Source organism: Homalodisca vitripennis, chromosome 4 (assembly GCF_021130785.1).
Source record: "Homalodisca vitripennis isolate AUS2020 chromosome 4, UT_GWSS_2.1, whole genome shotgun sequence".
In the NCBI taxonomy this organism is placed as follows: Eukaryota; Metazoa; Arthropoda; class Insecta; order Hemiptera; family Cicadellidae; genus Homalodisca; species Homalodisca vitripennis.
Window position 1 is genome coordinate 190846085 of NC_060210.1, and position 20008 is coordinate 190866092.

A 20008-nucleotide genomic window follows, 5' to 3' on the forward strand; every position below is an offset into this window, starting at 1 on the left:
ATAATAAAGAAGTAATCGCCAGAGAGTGGTTCGGTTAGTAATCAGCCAGAGTGAATCGGGCAGCGGAATTTTGTTAATTTCATGTTTCGTCTACTTGTAAAATATAATAAAGAAGTAATCGCCAGAGAGTGGTTCGGTTAGTAATCAGCCAGAGTGAATCGGGCAGCGGAATTTTGTTAATTTCATGTTTCGTCTACTTGTAAAATATAATAAAGAAGTAATCGCCAGAGTGTGGTTCGGTTAGTAATCAGCCAGAGTGAATCGGGCAGCGGAATCTCGTTAATTTGATGTCTTGTATACTTGGGAAATATTCGTACTTATTATTTTAATACAATAAAATTCTTTTTTTCTTTTTATTCTTTATATAAAATAGAAAATTGTATATAACTAGACTAACTGTCTAGTTAGTCATTACAGTTGGTCTATTTTATTGTTGATAGAACTTATTTTCAACTCTATTACGTTATAATGTAAAAAACGGGAGTAGGTGGTAATGAAATTTGTGGTTTGTTTATTTTTGTGCTGCGTTGTGGGCGCGACCATCAGTATTCGCCTATTTCACAACAGGGGCTAAAAATGTCACTTTTATAAATTTTATGGTGAGCAATTTGGAACAACTTCTGCCGATTAACATTTTTCAATATCTTTTTGAAGACTATCGATTTACTTTAAGAAATGTTGACCCTCGCGTATTTTGCATAGAGATACGTGATAAAACATATAATTGAAGTACGTGCGTAGAAAGTGCCATTTAGGGTGTAATTTTCTAAAAATTGTAGTAAATCCGTAACTCGGCAACTAGCAAGCAGTTGAACATTGACGAGGCCGCTGCACCTCCTCGAGTAAGGGAGAATGATGTCGGTTATAATGGAGAAGACAGATCAAAACAGACTCGGAATACAGATGGACCATCTGACCTCGAGCCACCCCCTCACCCCTCACCACCCATCTCACCACACCACCCTTTCCCTGCAGCAACCCCCGACGGAGAAATATCTCATTGGGTATCACCAACTTTCTAAAACGATTTCTCATCTCGTGTTGCCCATCTGCAAGCAGCTCTCTGCCCTTCTGATGTTACGTGCGACACGAGAGTAAGGCGCGACTCTTGTGTCGTGACCTTAATTAACGATGTTCTTGTCGACAGGCTTAGTATCTTTTGCGTTGTGTTCGTACACTTATATCTATCTGTTCATACTGATAGCAGACTGTGTGTGGCAAATATGGGGATGTTTAGTTTTAATTGACTTAAAAAGACCGATGGTATTCTCATTTATTTATCAACGGTACAACCATTTTGAAACAATATATAATAAACCATAAACATATTAAATACAACAAGAATAATTTGCAATACGATAAGCTCGAGAGGGAGACGTTACATCAGTTTTAACAATAAAGAATCCAGTCCGAATGAGGAAGGAGTCTGCACTCACGTGCGATTCAAAAACTAGAGAAACCTACTCTCAAAAGTGATGGCACTCATTTCTTCAAAGAAGTCCTACTCAGGGGAAAGTCCATTGCAAAAGCGTTGGATTCGAGGCAGAGGAGCAGAGTACTCATAATTTCCATCATGGTGCCTGCGACCAAAGATGTCTGTAGAGCGACGTCAAATCAATCTCTTCCAGTGTTTTGGTGTTACCCAAGCAATTTTTCAGAATTTATTGGAGTGATTTTGGTAAATCCATGTTAAAAGGAAAAAGGCTAGTGCCTTGAACCACGTTCTCTGTTTTCAATTCAGCCGTTGTCTTATTTACCACCGTGTGGCACAATGTCAGAAAGTGAATTTCAATTTCTCACGTGTAAGGATCACAAATTTCTCCACTACAGTATGTTGCGTGTTACAACAGTCTTTAGATATTATCCCCGACGGACGGATGTAATAACGCCAGTAAAAGTAGTGAAAAAATCCCACCAAGATTTCTCGGTCACTAAGAACTTGCGAAAAATTTTGAAAGAAGTAAAACTTTGTACCTACGAATTTAATATTATGAATATCCCGGCAGCGTTCACAGGCCAGCTTGGTGCGCGATTCCATTTCCATATAAAGCCCATAAGAAATAAATAATGTGGCATTTTACGCTCAAACTTTATTCATTTTTCTTTGTTTTCACTTCATTACTTTTAAATTGCGTTAAAATGTAAGATCCACTATGTAAAATTTGGTGTCGTCTATAAATAAATTATTTATTTTGAGGATTAAAATATACTTTACATTTTGTTTTTGTTTTCATATTAACTTTTTCTGTAGTTGTAATTTTTAACTTTAATAATTTTCCATTGTTTCTGAATGTTCTGGCAGGAGCCACCTCCGTGTAATTCTAAATTGTCCTACACAATTTTTGGATTCAATTAAAATCAGAGAATAATTTTATATATAGCTTTAAACAACGTTATAAACATATGTGACATGAAGTTCACACAGCATGTGTTATATGGAAAGTGACTCACACATACGAGCAGTGCGCGTGTTGTTGTTGTTGAGTGACAGACATGACCGATCACCTCGTCGCCCCGACTTTTCAGCCCTCGCCTTTGTACCCCTTTTTTAAGAAAATTATTTGTGTTATAAAGTTAGAAATGTTATCCTCAAACGTCGATACAACTCTTTGTTGATCTGTAGGGGCTCTGTTCTTGGGCCGAGACAAACACAAACCGTCAATAACTAAGGGTTTGAAACACATCACTTGTTGATCTTCGCACAGCCATATTTCTTCTCTACTCCAGGTTATACTTTGCTCCATATCTGATCACCATACTTACTTACTTGTCATAAAAAAGTCTTAAACTGTAAGAGGAGAAAAAATCTTTTGAATCCTTTATTTCTATAAGCCGATTTTAGAAATTCAAAGAATTAACCTTTATTGAATACTTGTATAGAGGCCTCTATATCAAGCAAGTAACCGAATGCAGTCTGCCAACTCATTAGATTGACGCCTTTGGAAGCAAGTGGCAACCAAATAAATTGAGACAATCGTGCAACCTGGTTGTCTGAAACTAAGTGGATTCGGAACCCGGTTGCTTCACAGCTTATCTGTCTATGGGAGACTTTACTCAGATCGGGTATATCTTCTAAGCAAGAGTTTTGGGTACTCCATTTGGTTCGAGACCTTTATTTAACAAAACCTTAATATAGTCAGAACCTCTATATAACAGAACCTCTGTATAATCAGAACTTCTATATAACAGAACCTTTGTGTAGCCAGAACCTCTGTTTAGTCAGAACCTCTGTGTAGTCAGAACCTCTATGTAACAGAACCTTTTTGTAGTCAGAACCACTTTATAACCGAACTTCTATATAACAAAACCTGTGTATAGTCAGAACCTCTATATAACAGAACCTCTGTATAATCAGAACTTCTATATAACAGAACCTTTGTGTAGCCAGAACCTCTGTATAGTCAGAACCTCTGTGTAGTCAGAACCTCTATGTAACAGAACCTTTTTGTAGTCAGAACCTCTTTATAACCGAACTTCTATATAACAAAACCTGTGTATAGTCAGAACCTCTATATAACAGAACCTCTGTATAATCAGAACTTCTATATAACAGAACCTTTGTGTAGCCAGAACCTCTATATAACAGAACCTTTTTGTAGTCAGAACCTCTTTATAACCGAACTTCTATATAACAAAACCTGTGTATAGTCAGAACCTCTGTATGGTCAGAACCTCTATGTAACAGAACCTTTTTGTAGTCAGAACCTCTTTATAGCCGAACTTCTATATAACAAAACCTGTGTATAGTCAGAACCTCTATATAACAGAACCTCTGTATAATCAGAACTTCTATATAACAGAACATTTGTGTAGCCAGAACCTCTGTTTAGTCAGAACCTCTATATAACAGAACCTTTGTGTAACCAGAACCTCTGTGTAGTCAGAACCTCTATGTAACAGAACCTTTTTGTAGTCAGAACCTCTTTATAACCGAACTTCTATATAACAAAACCTGTGTATAGTCAGAACTCTATATAACAGAACCTCTGTATGGTCAGAACCTCTATGTAACAGAACCTTTTTGTAGTCAGAACCTCTTTATAACCGAACTTCTATATAACAAAACCTGTGTATAGTCAGAACCTCAATATAACAGAACCTCTGTATAATCAGAACATCTTTATAACAGAACCTCTGTATAATCAGAACCTCTATGTAACAGAACCTTTTTGTAGTCAGAACCTCTTTGTAACCGAACTTCTATATAACAACAAAACCTGTGTATAGTCAGAACCTCTATATAACAGAACCTCTGTATAATCAGAACTTCTATATAACAGAACCTTTGTGTAGCCAGAACCTCTATATAACAGAACCTCTGTATAATCAGAACTTCTATATAACAGAACCTTTGTGTAGCCAGAACCTCTGTATAGTCAGAACCTCTATGTAACAGAACCTTTTTGTATTCAGAACCTCTTTATACCCGAACCTCTATATAACAAAACATGTGTATAGTCAGAACCACTATGTAACAGAACCTTTTTGTAGTCAGAACCTCTTTTATACCCGAACTTCTATATAACAAAACCTGTGTATAGTCAGATCCTCTGTATAACAGAACGTCTGTATGGTCAGAACATGTCACTCAACTCTGGAATACCCTAAGCTTGTTGCAACTCCACATTGAAACTTACTTCATTGCGCAACCAAATGTAATGTTTAATGGCTATTTCTGTTAATAAAATATCTATTTAAAAAACATAACTTATGTGTCTCTATTTTAAAGATAGCGTCAGTTTTATAATGTGGAATTTCATTAAACCCGATAAATATAAAGAAAGATTAAGAAATCGCTTTGAAGATTTCTAGGCGTTCGAAGTTAGGATGCAGTGAGAAATTAAAGAAACCCCAATTTTTGTAAAACAAATTTAGTAAAAAGTATCAAGTTTATGTCCTTACTTAGGTTTTTAGAGACAACAGCTGTTGCTGTGCGGAAATATAGTGCTTAGTTGATCATGCTTGTTTAACTCAAACTAACGTACAGACAGTAAACTGACAGTTCACCACAAACTGTACTCGCCAAAAGAGGTCACCAGAGAGTAAACATCCCCGGGTAGTTAGTATTCTTGTTTAATTTATTCGGGGACGAAATGTTTGAAACTTGCTTTTCTGCACGCTTTATTCCATGTTTTGTGAGGTCATTATCAAATCCAGAGAAGTACACATCTGCTAAGTTATATAATTATTTAAACAGTGCATGGCTAATGATTTCGCACCTAAGTCTGCAAAACTATTAGATTTATTACCAACTACGATAGACGGAACAATAAGATCCGATAATATTTTATTCTTATAATTAAAAAAAAAAGAAATAAGAACCTAATAAAAATTTTAGAGATACCAACTTTTTTATTGTAGGTTCACGAGTTTATTACATAAATGCTTATTAATCGTATTCCCGTTCAGTTACCATGTGAATTAAAATAACTGAAATAAAAGAAATAAAATCTGGTTGAAATACATTATGAATTGGGATAAAGCTAAAAAATTACATAGGGAACCACATTTTTTCAAAAGGAAATTAATTGAGACTTCATACATTAAATTGGCAGACCAACCAATCAGTCAATCATCAGTCGAAATAACACCGCTTTGGTTGCCAATTCTGAAAAATGAACTAGCAATAAAACCTGAATTATCAAACAGATATAGATTTGTAATAGACCAATGCGGAGTCACATTATGGTTTTAAGAAGTTCCTGTAGCATAAAACAATGATTAAACAAATTCCTACTCCCGTCCGTCCTTTTTTGCCACCACCTTATTGCCGTGACGATCGCCATTTACTATTGGCTTCTGATCAGTTCTATTTGGTTGGCCGGTGAGTGCAGATCTATTGTAAGCTGTATTTTGTAGTTCAGTTTTAATAATTAGTGTTTAGTTTTTATTAAGTGCATGTTTTAGACTTAGTGAAGATGACACACAACATGGCTATTGTGGTTCCTGACTTATGCGTGTCACAGCGCTCCAGTATGTTTTGTTTACTTTAACCTAGATTGTAGTTACACGTTAGGTTGTACAATCACCTGGTGAAGAGATCAGATTGTAGATCTCGAAACGTGGTGTTACTAATTGTATTATATCACTGAAACGATGGAAATTTCAGGCAATATCCTTTTTCCTTTACAAGTAAAATAGTTTGTACAGTTGTCTTTTTTCGTATACAATGTTTTAATTGTGTTTTTGTTTTCAGGTAATGTATTAGCGAATCTAGAGGAGTGCACTGTGTGTGAGTACATATAATATTGTGATATCTACATATTACGCTAGGATATGGTAAACATTTCACCATTTCCCGGTTGAAGTAGAAATTCTATTTGAAACATATCCAGGCAACAAGCATTGTTCAAGAAATGGTCTTGGAAACTGCGTTTCGCGTTCCTCAGACTTAGTACATATATATGTAAATACGAAGCTTAAATTCATTATTTGACGCAGTTATTATGTAATGGGCTGTGACATGAAGTGAACTTAACAAAGCATTACATAGTGACTTTTAATGGTTGATCCCAAGATTAAGGAAGGGAAAGCTCTCTACAGAGATCAGTACTACAGTACTGCCTTTTACAAAACTAAACATTGTGATTTTATTAATTGACACTTAATATAAGGCTCGATTTTAATTAAATGTGCTAAAATCGGGCGAAGACTTGTGATGGAAGCTGTCAATTGAGCGTCCGGTCTTTTTCTTTTATTATTGGACAGCTCGTACCCAATTTTGGGATGTTTATTTTTTATGGCTCAATTACTTCACCCTGTATCGATACTGAAAGTTTGGGTCGAAGTTGGCAGAGCCCCAGCTGGGAATAACGTTTATTGACACTTTTCTTGAGGCTTTTTAGGGATTTATCCTCATTAAAACTTATCACAGTGATTTCATTTCATCATTAGGTCAAGGATAGTGCTTGATTAGAATCAAATATGATTAGAAGCTGTGAAGTCTTAAGATGGATAAGTGTGAACCCTTTACTATATACAACAAGAACCCTGAAATGTTATTGAAGAATTACTTTAATATGATTTAGGACCGTTTAAATAACCAAAATTGTATAAACAGATGTTACAAATTCAGCATGCACATGGAATGTGGCGCGTATATTGTAAAACCATGATAATTTATAAGAAGATTTAATTGTTAAACCCTTTATGCACAGTAAAGAAATTGTAAAGAAACTTAAGCTCAATTTAGCACAAAACAAAGGTTTGTAGCTCATATGTTGTGACAGTTCGCACGTTAGAAATTGCTATATGAAATACGCGTCTAATAACATCTTGTGATATTTCTCACCGTAATGCTACAAAAGTTAATTCCATTTACGATTATAATTTCTTAATCTTTAAACATATGGTTCTAATTATTAAATCAATACACACTAACTAGAAGTAACTTATTTGGTGATAATAGGAATGTTAGAAATCGCACATGATTACTGCCATTGTTTCATTTAGCTCATTAGGCCACCCTTTGCGATTGCGTAGGCAGCTGTAATTGAATGTAGGCGCTCATTACACCGTTTCTCGCATTGTACAGCGGGATAATGAATAATTAGAGAATCGCCCGGGCCTCTGGCAGAGCCATATCAACCGGGTCGCTGGCAGAGCTATATCAACCGGGCCTCTGGCAGGACCACATCAACCGTACTCTGGTAGAGCCATACCAATTGGGTCTCTGGCAGAACCATATCAACCGTGCCTCCGGCAGAGCCATATCATCCGTGCCTCCGGCAGAGCCATATCAACCGTGCCACTGGCAGAGCCATATCAACCGTGCCTCTGGCAGAGCCAAACCAACCGTACCTCAGGCAGAGCCATATCAACCGTGCCTCCGGCAGAGCCATATCAACCGGGCCTCTGGCAGAGCCATATCAACCGTGCCTCAGGCAGAGCCATATTAACCGTGCCTCAGGCAGAGCCATATCATCCGTGCCTCCGGCAGGGCCATATCAACCGTGCTTCCGGCAGAGCCATGTCAACCGTACCTCCGGCAGAGCCATATCAACCGTGCCTCTGGTAGAGCCATATCGACCGTGCCTCTGGCAGAGCCATATCAACCTTGCCTCAGGCAGGGCCATATCAACCGTACCTCCGGCAGAGCCATATCAACCGTGCCTCCGGCAGAGCCATATCAACCGTGCCTCCGGCAGAGCCATATCAACCGTGCCTCTGGCAGAGCCAAACCAACCGTAACTCCGGCAGAGCCATATCAACCGTGCCTCCGGCAGAGCCATATCAACCTTGCCTGTGGCAGAGGCATATCAACCGTGCTCTGGCAGAGTTACACAAGCTTTGCGATTACGTGGACAGTTGTAAACGAATGTAGGAGGTCATTACACCGTTCCACACATTGTACAGCGGGTTAATGAATAATTAGAGAATCGCCCGGGCCTCTGGCAGAGCCATATCAACCGAGTGGCTGGCAAAGCTATATCAACCGTGCCTCTGGCAGAGCCATATCAACCGTACCTCCGGCAGAGCCATATCAACCGTGCCTCCGGCAGAGCCATATCAACCGTGCCTGTGGCAGAGGCATATCAACCGTGCTCTGGCAGAGTTACACAAGCTTTGCGATTACGTGGACAGTTGTAAACGAATGTAGGAGTTCATTACACCGTTCCACACATTGTACAGCGGGTTAATGAATAATTAGAGAATCGCTCGGGCCTCTGGTAGAGAGCCCCGCTAGCTGCGATTTCGTGGGCAGTTGTAAACGAATGTATTTGCTCATTACACAGTTTCTCACATTGTACGGCGAGTTAATGAATAATTAGAGAATCGCCCGAGTTTCTGGTACGGCGACAAAGGATTCTCCGCTTTTGTGATTCACCACACCTGTTATAATTATAATTAATTTTGATTAAGATTTATATTGTTATATATCCTCATATTTATTGTCAGCAGAAAATTTATACAAGCCAATTGCTAATAATAAATGAAAATCTCATTATAATTTATTAAAGTAAATATGTTACCAGTAGTAACATTTTATTCTTCAAAAAATTGAATTGAATTTTGTAAAATTTTGTAATTTGGAAATGAGCCAATATTTACAGAAATACACTTACTTGTTATAGTATAACGATTTTCGGGTTTATGTTGATTTGTACTTGCCGAAACAATAATAACTATATATCATTTACATTTTAGTGTTGTGTTTCGATGTTCAGTTGTAAACGTTTTTCTTACAGGCTAATTGTAATGTTTTATACCTGTTTTTAATAAAGGTGTGGGTTAAAAAAAATATTAACGATTACTTTTTATTATAATTATTAGCATCTCAATAATCAAATGCTTCGTCTTTAACATTGTTATGTCGTACTAGTAATACTGTATATTATTATATATATTTTTGGCAAAAACCGTGATCTTGACGAAATCGTGCTTTTTTACCTGACGGTAAACTATTTCATGTTAAAGTTACATCGTTATCAATTTAACAAAATATTTTATGATCGTGGTTGTATCACCAAGCAAGGTTCGGCAATCAGACGCGAGCGACGTGATAGTTCCGGTGAACGCCGCAAGATCGCTCCACCGATACCGTTCTCTCTCAGTATTGGAGTATCTATCTACATGAACAGAATAATCAACCATCCAACACAGTATTATTTTGCTTTCATGTAGATTTCATGAAGGTCTACCTATTGCAATCGCCCTCGTGACTGAAGTGCCGGGCGATTCTTTTTTTTATTCTTAACAATCGTGAGCCACAGAATCCAAAACCACCATGATCCGAATATTTGTCCTTAGGACCTATCAGTGGTGCGCGAATAAAAAAAACTAAAATAATAATGTATCTTCAGTTTGATATTTCAAGATGACGGCTCATGTGAATTTACCTTATTCCAACTAAGTTGTAATGTATATTTAATTTTTATTATTTTTTTATCGGTACGCATCAGTTTAAAATGTTGCAAATTTCGAAGGTATTTTGAAGTAGTTGTGTACCGAATACATTGGCTACTGCAACATACATTGTATCGACTGAGGATTTTATAGTACTACTCTGTTATTCTTGCATTAATTATTGCTTCTGAACAATTTTCTTTCTACACTATTCGTTTTAACCTAAAACAGTTTCTCCCTAAACATCTCATTTGCGGTACGCAGTACTCCTAGTAATCTACACTAAATGAGTTTAGAATTCCGGGACGGAGTTTTCCTTTGCCTCGATTTTCGTGAAATCGGACGTAATCCCAAAAAATATCGGACACGAAGAGTATTCTAAAAGTTTGATCACGATGAATGATGAAAACGTACGTTTCTGTACCCGTAGTCAAACGCGCAGTTCAATACCTGTACCCAGATATGTGGACCGGGTAAAATACCCAGAGAGAAGGTAAGTATAAATTTACCCGGGTCTTATATACCCAAAACTAGACCCTTTTTGCTGTGTTGGTGAAATTTTGAAGCAACAAAGATTGAAACATATATTTGATGCCTTAGATTCAAATTAGCATTAGCATTAGGAGAATGTCTGTCCTAAAAAAGTAAAGATTACGTCCCAGTACTTTTTGTTATGTGTGACTTTTTGCACTGCTATTTTCATCCTTGGTTGTTTAAATGGTTTTACGTGATTTGTCTTTCTTAACCTAAGATAAAATTATGGAAAATATCAGTTTTAATACACGTTTATTATACAAAATATGGAGTGTTTTTATTTTACAATACCACCGTAAATTACAGTACGCTTATAATCTATTAAAATCTATATAATTAAATTGGATAAAGATAATAAACGAAGAAAAAATGTGTTAAGAACATGTCCGAATATCTTGGTAACACTGGTGTGATAGTGATCGTAGGGATCAGTTTTCCTACGAAATAAACAAAATACAGTCCAATTTTAAATGTTTCTTAAGGTATTTAACTAAATTTAAATCTTTATCTTGTCTGTTGTAACATAATAAAGAATTTTAGTTTTATTCTTATTTTCGTTGACTAAATACATAAATACTGCATAAAAGTATCAAACACTTGCCAGTTCATAAAAATCTCATCAACAACTTCACTGTAACGTAGGGGTAATACTCGCGACTCTATCCCAGAGGTCACGGGTTCTATTCATGTGGAGGCCAATACAAATATTTTTAAATTGGATTTGAACTAATTTCCCCTAAAAAAGAACTTGTCGCCTGATCAGAGACGCTTGTCGCTTCTCTAGATGTTTATCTATATTCGCAGCGTATGTAATACGGCAGTGAGGAGAGTTGCTGCTGAGTCGCAGATGTGCTGAGCGCTGCGCTGAGCAGATATTGCTGATAACTCCAGAATACGGGGCGCGAGTTCGCTATCGGAATTCTCACTATGATTTCACTAATTGAATTCCCCGCCCGCGCCACTGGATTACATTTAGCTTTCTCGTTGATTACTTTGCGTCTATGATGTTAACTCGCGTGTCTGCAGCGTGGCGTGGTGTTGTGTGAGAATCGGCGAGTCATTGAGTCATTCACTCATAACGGAAAAACATCACAACAATTTGGCGCGTTGGTTTAGTGGAAAAATTAACTTATTTTTGTTGGCAAGACAGAGATAAAATCTACGGGTGCGAGGGGTGGGGGGGGGGTAATACTGTTACTGACACTCTCCCATGGCTTAGGTTGGTTACCGGATCACCATATGTTACCTTTTTCCTACAACTGAAACTAATAATATATGCTTGAACTCTTGGGGTTTTAACCAATTTTGTAAACGTTAACAAATGTTAAATAAAACAACTGAGACTTACATTTGTGTAGAACTGGTTTGTCCAACAATTGATTTGTAATTCTAATTTGAGCCAGTAGAGCCAACTTACGAGTACGTTTCATAGTGTGTTCTAAAACAAATTAAAACAAATAAAAACAAATACACGGAATGTTGCATAGAAATTGCGGGCGAAGCCGCGGGTATGTGCTAGTAAATATTTTATATAAAACATCGCTTGTAGGCTTGTTTTTATATATATATATATATATATATATATATATATAATTATGGTTTAGTCTCCAGAAATTTGTTTGCTTCTTATCATATTAATAGATTGTTGTAATCAGCAAGTTCTGTAACATTTTTAAGATTTCTTCTAAGAACACTTGATTTCTTTTTTTTTTAATGTTTAGTTTCAAATGCCGCAATATCAATTACAGCAAACAGACCACAAATTACAGCTAATTGGTCGGCTGGATGTCAAGCCGTGTAAATGCAACGTGATTGAAATAGCCAACAGACATACTTTTCGGTTTCCCCGGAAATGTTAGTTAACACTAACATCGTAATTATGCGATACTTGATCAGGTATGTAACTTAACAATTTTTATATACAATTTTGTAACGCAAATAGGTATTGCAAGTACATAACTTTTGCCGATTATGGGGCAAGGCTCTGATAGCCCCGTGATCCTAGAACGTTAAATAATGTTTGCTGTAAAGTTCCGAGAACCTCAAATCACGTTCTCCGAACGTTACAGAAAACGTGATTTGACGTTTTCAGAACGTTATAGGAAACGTGATTTGACGTTTTCAGAACGTTACAGGAAACGTGATTTGACGTTCTCAGAACATTACAGCAAACGTGATTTGACGTTCTCCAAACGTTACAGAAAACGTGGTTTAACGTTCTAGGAACACTGGTATCTCGCGGTATTGTCCCAGAACCGGCAAAAGCGATCTACTATTGCATTTATTACTTCTCTCACAGTAGTTTAAAATTACGTCCATGATACTTTGTCCAAAATTGCGTGCGGTAGTAATGATTTCTGAATTAAACAGATTTTCTATTTCAATACGATTATTAGTAACAATACGAGGGTTACTCGTAGTTTTGAAATAAGTGTTTATGCTAGACTTGCTAATAGTTTGGTGTGTGTAAAGGAATGCGCGTTTGAAATAGGATTTCCACTCATTGAAATCACATCCAGTCACTCTATTTTTAAAATGGAATTAAAATATTTATGAATCTCAACATCAATTTGGGTTTCAGAAGAAAAACAACCACCGCGCAAATGTTTCTTCACGAAGTTGCACATAGCGAGATCAGGTTAAATTTTGAGGGGGGGGGGCTAGTGCTCCATTGTTTTGATGCATTCATCGATTCTTCGATGCAAAAACTCTTAAGTTTTTTCCTATGTAAATTATAAGTACACTAGTTGAATATGCACAAATGTAATATTGCAACAGATTTGTTACGGTATTGACGAAGTGGTTTTCGAGCACGAAGTGATTGGATGCGAAGGCAAGTAGTCGAGCCAAGCTTTGCTATAGTTAATGAGTGAGGAACCCCGGCAAGTGCAGGCGGGCTAGAGTGATAGTGACAGTGACAGTGACAGTGACAGCCGTCGTTGTGTATCGGCTCAGCGCAGTTACACGGGAAAGAACGTAATAACTCTACTTAGCTGAGTACAAAGTTCGCCCACATGTCCACTTCACTTGAGTCCAATACTTGTACTGGAGGAAGTAAATCAATTATACACAATGGACGCCCACACTCGAGTTCATGCTTGTGCCTCGTGAATGTGTCACTTACTGTTTTAAGTTAAGTTCAAATGTAGTTATCATGAGACGTTATTTAATAATTTACTAGAGAATATTATTTAATTTGGTCTCATTTAATTCCCATGCTTTTGATAAATATTATTTGCTACATCAGTAGAATCTTGTTTAAACCGATTTAGTGGGATCGAAGTGAGAGAGTCTTTTTTTTAACCTCCGATCTCACGCTGTGGCGGCCAGACACGTGGCAGGTCCGCGGTGTGCGCAGTAGACGATCGCGCATCTTCCCCGCTACGTTTTCTAATTGGCGAGTTCGAGTAGTCAGATTGCGCAGAGCTGCAGGCGCATAAACATGGCCGCCTCTGTTGATTCTCCCGCCAAATGTGAATTGAGGAGTGAATTCGTTTCTTGGTAGCAGAGGAGAATAGTGCAGCATAAATCCATAAGATTAGAAAATGCTCACGGAGAAAACTTTATGAGTGATGGTGTTGTCCGTGAATCGCGTCATAAGTTTAAAGATGGCCGAATGTCAAATTCAAGGATCAATTCGAGAAATGTGAAAGGCAAAGGCCATTCGGCGATTTTTGTGGGTGTCAGTCAACATCTTTGACTTTCTTCACGACTCACGTACACCATCACGGCTATTGTGCTGCGGTTAAACAATAGATATAATAACTGGTTTTTACCCGTATCAGCCCAGATAATAAAGAGAGAAGTGAACAATCTGTGTGAGGGGTCCTTATCTCTGTATCCCTATGACTACACTAGCCTGTTAGGGGTTGAACAAAAATTTGGTTGAAACCGAATAAGAATAGAAACCCTTTGGATACCGAAAGTGTGTGTTAACAATGGGGTTTGCCAGTACCTATATGCTGTTTATACTACATTGGAAATACTTTGAACTTTGTTTAGTACAAACAGTCGTCATTTAATTATCTAAGTGAAACATTTTTCCCCGAGGATCAATTCGGAAACCGGAAAATCGGTAAATCTAGGTTCGGTTAATCGAAACTGTAGTGCATACCAAATTTAATATTTTAAAATTATAATAGAATGTCACTACATTCGGTCCAGGTCTAGTAAGTTGTGACGTGATCGAGTAACACAGACAGGAATACAAATAGACTATTAGATTTGTGTATACTAGTACAGATCGAGACAACGTATTGTACGTATTGCGCGGTTTTTATTATTTTGTACCGTTCGTGTATCTTCTACGACTCTGTTATATAAAAATTGTAACAGGAGTACATAGTGCGATAAATCCGTAGATATACTTCCAGCAGAGCCGTCCTGGTGGCGATCTCGCAGTAAGGCGGGAGTAAATGGGCTCGATCGCCCCATTAAGTGTTCTGGTATTAGATTATACCAATTGATTACAATGAATTAGAGCCTCTGGCAGTTCATTAAAGGGTGTCCGAGCTTCTTGCTGCTGCTGTAGAAGGGTTGCCCTCCCTACTTAATTACCTTTCAGTTTGTTGCCGTAATTGTAATCATATTCAGAGACCCTCCAGTAAAGTATTTCACTGTAAAAGGGAAAAGGATTATACAAAGTTTCAATTAATCTAGTTTGTATTTTTTTATCTTGGAGCCTCTCAGTTCAGTGTGCATCACTGAGTTGCCATAATATTGGCTTCTTTTTTCTTATCTTTCCATTTTATGAGTACTTCGAGTTTGATCAGATTGAAATAGAAACTGTTGTGCAATGAGCAAAATCCAAGTGTAACAATTGCAGAGAAGATAAAACCCAAAAGTTCCATGCTGTTCAAAACGTAATATGACGACCAGACATAGTACTACCATTTAACTTAATTTCGCGACGCTAGCGAATTTTCTTTATTATTCCTCTTACTAGCCTTAGCCAGATTGTTGTTGTTGTGTGTTGTGTGTAGGTTTTACAAAACGTGTGCAATATTTTATTACATATGTTTTTGGGATTTTGTAAAAAGGCTACTTTAGTTACATACTCAAAAAAACAATACATTTATCATTTGACAATAGTAGGGAAATTTTTTAGGTACCTCTAATGGTATTTTCGATTTATATTTCATGTTTGGTTCTGAAACTGTTCCGAAATGGTCGCTTTATACCGTATGGTGACGTTTTATATCCTAGATCTAAGAAGGTAGCGTCATATTGTCGAAAAGCTGGCAGCCTGTGATAAATAATCCGTATTGACCGGTGTTAGTCATATTGGTCGTTGGTTGGTTGAGCTTCAGCCAATCGCCATAGAGCCCCGCCCCTTTCAACTCACCTCTACAGACGGATGCGTATTGGGCGCAGTTTCGGTTTAACATACGTATGTTGTCTGAAGATGGCTCTCTACAGATGGGTCAAAATACATTAAAAATTGTGTAAGCAATGTTACACTAAAGAGTATTATTTGCGTTGATAATTTAATGCTCAAGATAAGATCCTCCTCTATCCGTGGTTTTATAATCTGTAAGCGACAACGAGTTACGTCAGAGTACGTCTACTTACTTGTGACAAGCTTCGTCCATGGAGTGAACAATTTTATTAATAAGTTGGACCAACTAGAATCAGTTATTTAGTTACAGTGCTAATTGTATATAATTATGGAATTTTGGTTAATAACAATGAATTGACATTTCCGTTATACGAATAAAATCCTTTTCATTCAGTGTGAATCCCGGTTTTTGTACTGTGTGAAAAAAGAGATCCTCTTTTGTATCGTGTACCCCTAACTTGATACCTTGAGCCATGACGCTTCTGTATGCCGATGTGATCCATGCAGCTATGAGTAAGTAATCAGCATAACTAATGAATATGAACTACTATGGAATAATATATACCATACTGTCTTAAAGTTGCTGCCAAGAATGTTTATAGACGAACCGATCACCATGATTGAGCTTGTCGTGTTCAACACGGTGGCGTACAGCGTAACGTGTTCGTGAAACACGTTATATGGGATTGTGGCATTACATTCCATAAACGGACTCCTGGGAGTTCGTAATAATGTTACGAGGGATGTCATTGTTATAATTGTATGTTATGCGAGCCGGAAAAGGATTCGACATTCTCTGTGTGCAGAGGGGGTTTTATTCTTTGCTTGTTAGGAGTCTTTGTTTTGGTAACAAACTTAACAAGTTCTGCTGGAGAAGAACAGTAATACCTGTTGTGCAGGGTTAGACTGACTGTCCTGGACAAGTTTTCCAGTTGGTCACAATCATTAAATATACGTTTTTAGGATAGGTATCTCATTCCACACGGGTTTGTTTTAGTAACGATTGGGCTTTTAGAAAGTTTTTTGTTCGAAGCCAAACTCTTTTGGAGACAACATCAACAATAACATCAACTGGGGACATTTCTGAAGAAATTCAGAATTGTACTCCTTTTTCTGAAATTGCAAGAGGGGGCGAGTACAACATTTTTAATACGATGACCCATCAAGTGATATGTCAAATAAAATACCAACGACACTAAAGAAACCAATTTCTGTTTAACATTTTCCAAAATGGGTACCGTTTGAACAAAGATAATCTTGTAAATTCAGTTGTGCACTGTGTTGGATGAAGTCAACTCTAATTTACACAATTGTTTTTTATCAAGCACTTTAAAATGAAGTGGTATTCAGCTGGGTTACTGTTGCAACCTTATATGCCTTTCCTATAATTGGGGTTGATAGGGGTAAGTGAATTGTTATGGCTGTTCCTCGTAACTTTGATTGTTACCTGACCTCTCACTCCACACAGGGCAGTACGAACGCATAATTCTGCCGTGCAAAATTGATAGTATTGGATGAGTTACACTCATGTGTAACTAACAATCAAAGGTACTACACAACACACCATCTGAGTGTCACGCGGTCGTAGTATTTGTTTACGCCATATAGGGATATAACGTCTGTTACATGTCGAACAACTCATAGGTGCTGTGGAACAGTTCAAGCACTTAATATAGCCGCAGTCTTCGCAAATTTGACTACATTACTACATATACTCATATAACACCAAGAAGTTCACGGGATCGTAAGAGACGCTACCCACGTGACGTGGTGAAACAGACATGTTACTGCAAGCTCGGTGTAACACGCCGCGCCGGTTTAAGTAAAGCCGTGACGTGGTGAAACAGACATGTTACCGCAAGCTAGGTGTGACACGCCGCGCCGGTTTAAGTAAAGCCGTGACGTGGTGAAACAGACATGTTACCGCAAGCTCGGTGTGACACGCCGCGCCGGTTTAAGTAAAGCCGTGACGTGGTGAAACAGACATGTTACTGCAAGCTCGGTGTAACACGCCGCGCCGGTTTAAGTAAAGCCGTAACGTGGTGAAACAGACATGTTACTGCAAGCTAGGTGTGACACGCCGCGCCGGTTTAAGTATTTCCGTGACGTGGTGAAACAGACATATTACCGCAAGCTAGGTGTGACACGCCGCGCCGGTTTAAGTAAAGCCGTGACGTGGTGAAACAGACATGTTACCGCAAGCTCGGTGTGACACGCCGCGCCGGTTTAACTAAAGCCGTGACGTGGTGAAACAGACATGTTACCGCAAGCTCGGTGTGACACGCCGCGCCGGTTTAAGTATTTCCGTGACGTGGTGAAACAGACATGTTACCGCAAGCTAGGTGTGACACGCCGCGCCGGTTTAAGTAAAGCCGTGACGTGGTGAAACAGACATGTTACAGCAAGCTCGGTGTGACACACCGCGCCGGTTTAAGTAAACCAGAGATTGATCGCTTCAAACATGATCCATCACGTCAGTTGTTTGATACTTTGTCACTTTGTGTGCTACTCCGTGATTTTAACTCGTTTTCCTGTCACATATGACGTGAATGTAAATGAATTATTATTCACCGTTTATTCGCCCACCTGTAAGGGTTTGTTACGTTTTGCCGTGACCGACACGCTGGTGCTGCTGTACTTATACAATTTTAGCGTTATGAAACAAGCAGACATTACAATTCGAGGAATAATTCTACTCTTGTGTACGTCGTGGGGTAGTCCGCGCGCCTGTCTGTGCGAAACTGTCTTAGAGACTTGAAACTTGGTGCATAGGTTCCTCTTGATCTAAAAAAGAACTTTTTAATTTTGAGGTGAAAACGTAAAATAGCAGCTAGTACGTCCTGTCTGTCCCTAACTAAAAGTTATGTATGTGTTATTTCAATTTTGTCGACCTTATAAAATATTAAATGAGAAAAATATTATTTTATATTTCGAACCCTTTTGATGCCCTTCAATTTTGACTTCTAATTAAATTAACGCTGCTGACGATTGTTTCTCTGTAATGGACTTCTTCCTTATATCGGTCTTGCGCATCTGGATGGATTATTTAAGTATATTATCGACACCTGTCTTCAAAACGTTATCGTCTTTATAATTCTCTAACAAATGTGCAGTGTTTTAATTTCAAAAGTGACCCTTATAGTTTTAAACAAGTATAAAGTCTTGAATAATTTGTTAGAAATTTATATTTGTTTACGCATAACGTGTAGTTTCGTTGAGGTCATACATTTGTATTAAATAATTGTTACATTTCTTCTATATGGGGGGGGGGGGGACCACGTTAGCCCAAACACAAAATTGTGCTTTGAAATTTATTTGGGTCCAAATTTCTTTTTGGTTTTTTGGTCCAAATATCTTCATGTTTTTTTCAGGACTGAAGTATGTCAATCAGTAATTTTTGCGTGATATGTAAGTAGCACGTCTGGGGGGCTGGTTTTGTCATCACAGTTTTTTAAATATACACTTTATTAGTTTTGTACTAGCGGTTCTGGTGTTTCAAAAACAGATCCATAGCGATGTATGAACTTTTAAGAGTAAAGTTTTAGTGAAGCATGTGTGGCACATTGCGTGAAGGGTTTGCACTGATGTCTAATTAATTTACACTGCGCTCGAACACGGTCACGTGACTTTTCCAGGGATCAAAAGTACAAAATCGATTGATTTAGCTCCGATTGATTGATTTGGATGATAATTAAGGTTTATGTGCTTAACTTCCCACCTCCAAATATGACTGAAATCTGCAACTACTAGATTATTAGCCACAAATTTGAAAATTGTTATGCCAATCAGGTAATGTGAGCAGATTTCCGCAGCTCTGTCACAATAAATTACAGATTTCAGTCATCTTGGGAGATGGAGAACAAAGCACTCAACCTTTGATTACTGAACGATCCCTTCTAAATAATTTCAAACGCCGTGTTAATTTGGATAATTGGAAGATAGTTTCCTACAGAACTGACATTATCTGGAAGTGTTAGAGTAAATGAAGAATAACAATTTGAATTTCCTTAAATCACTTGACATTATATTGCTATTATCTCCGGTGATCTTGGAAGCTGAAGGATAAAAACTAAGTGCTATTGCATTTATTTTTTTATTACCATTTTGACTTAATTATTAATGGCAGATATTGGTGAAGGGCGACATGAATATTATTTATGAAAAAGGTGGACTCATTTCATACAAACGAAACCCTCGGACAGGCGACAATGATCTGTCAGATGTTCCAATTATTGTAATGAGTTGTTGTAATACAATTACGGAATATAAATGTATACATTTAGTATCGTA

General features: G+C 37.7%; 1 protein-coding gene and 1 long non-coding RNA gene across 13 annotated transcripts in view; one reads left to right on the forward strand and one right to left on the reverse strand.

Annotated features, from left to right (window-relative positions):
• Positions 1-20008, forward strand: part of LOC124360822 (liprin-alpha-1) — a 204530-nt gene that overhangs the window by 54979 nt on the left and 129543 nt on the right. The gene's annotated exons all lie outside the window — the stretch shown is intronic.
• Positions 3644-4463, reverse strand: LOC124360823. The gene is made up of 3 exons (XR_006922278.1): positions 4367-4463; positions 3985-4083; positions 3644-3754 (listed from the first exon to the last, which is right to left on the reverse strand). It is a non-coding gene; the product is annotated as an uncharacterized LOC124360823 (long non-coding RNA).